This window comes from Rhinopithecus bieti, unplaced genomic scaffold, assembly GCF_001698545.2.
Source record: "Rhinopithecus bieti isolate Rb0 unplaced genomic scaffold, ASM169854v2 scaffold_764, whole genome shotgun sequence".
In the NCBI taxonomy this organism is placed as follows: Eukaryota; Metazoa; Chordata; class Mammalia; order Primates; family Cercopithecidae; genus Rhinopithecus; species Rhinopithecus bieti.
The window spans coordinates 346,508-347,267 of NW_016803201.1; positions in this window are offsets into that span (position 1 = coordinate 346,508).

Genomic DNA, 760 nt, shown 5'->3' on the forward strand with positions numbered 1-760 from the left:
AATTAAACTAAAGAGCTTCTGCACAGCAAAAGAAACTACCATCAGAGTGAACAGGCAACCTACAGAATGGGAGAAAATTTTTGCAATCTACTCATCTGACAAAGGGCCAATATCCAGAACCTACAAAGAACTCAAACAAATTTTACAAGAAAAAAACAACCCCATCAAAAAGTGTGCAAAGGATATGAACAGCCACTTCTCAAAAGAACACATTTATGCAGCCAACAGACACATGAAAAAATACTCATCATCACTCACCATCAGAGAAATGCAAATCAAAACCACAATGAGATACCATCTCACACCAGTTAGAATGACAATCATTAAAAAAATCAGGAAACAACAGGTGCTGGAGAGCATGTGGAGAAATAGGAACACTTTTACACTGTTGGTGGGACTGCAAACTAGTTCCACCATTGTGGAAAACAGTGTGGCGATTCCTCAAGGATCTAGAACTAGAAATACCATTTGACCCAGCCATCCCATTACTGGGGACATATCCAAAGAATTATAAATCATGCTGCTATAAAGACACATGCACACAAATGTTTATCGCAGCACTATTCACAGTAGGAAAGACTTGGAATCAACCCAAATGTCCGTCAGTGACAGACTGGATTAAGAAAATGTAGCATATATGCACCATGGAATACTATACAGCCATAAAAAAGGATGAGTTCGTGTCCTTTGTAGGGACATGGATGCAGCTGGAAACCATCATTCTCAGCAAACTATCGCAAGAACAGAAAACCAAACACCA